Here is an 833-nt window from a genome sequence, read left to right as displayed (position 1 = left end):
CAGACAAACAAGTTTACGACATTAATGAAAATGCTATAAGGTACTGTATAAGACACTAGTTTTAAGAACACAATGTCCAGTACAGAAAAATCACACAAGCCGTGAACGAAAAATAAAAACGTACTTCCTATTAAAATGCCACCTACCGTAGTCCGTAATGACTTTCAGCAATTATTTAGTAAATTCGATTTCAAAGTAAAGGTGTGTTTATGGACATACATTATTCTATTAGCAAGACAACTTTCGACGTTTTTATTGATTTTGGGAAAATAAAATAATTTTTCAGTAATTGTTAATTAGTATGAAACAACCATGTTATTTTGTAATATTAATTCTCATTATATTTTTTATCTTTTTTTCAATAATTCGCCATTTCCTCGAATAGGTACTGATAAAATTTCATAACAATACAAAATATAAATTCTTATTATTTTCGTTATAAATAATTATTAGTTAATGGAATCTAGATAGGTACACTAATGTGTTTTCGGGGGAAAAAAAAATTGCAAGACTGCAAGAGTCTTACAGTGATGGTCTTGTTCTTGCAAGCCTAAACTTGGTCTTGGTCTTGCTAGACCTGTACCATCTTGGTCTTGGTCTTGCAGCAAGAGTCTTGCGAGACCGCAAGACCAAGACCAATTTTGATCATCACTTCTTATTTTGATAACATTGAATAAGCTCAAGACAAAATGTTGGAAATGTTTGGGGGGGGCTATGGACATTTTTGGGAGGGCTTAGCCCCTAAAGCTCACCCTTATTTTCGCCGATGTCAAGTACTAAATTGGTAAGCATAGAAATATTGGATATAGGCGCATATTGGAAGTTAAGGCGGT

The sequence above is a fragment of the Acyrthosiphon pisum genome, chromosome A2 (genome assembly GCF_005508785.2).
Source record: "Acyrthosiphon pisum isolate AL4f chromosome A2, pea_aphid_22Mar2018_4r6ur, whole genome shotgun sequence".
Lineage (NCBI taxonomy): Eukaryota > Metazoa > Arthropoda > Insecta > Hemiptera > Aphididae > Acyrthosiphon > Acyrthosiphon pisum.
The sequence above is the reverse complement of the archived record's forward strand: the minus strand, read 5'-3'. Positions refer to the sequence as shown.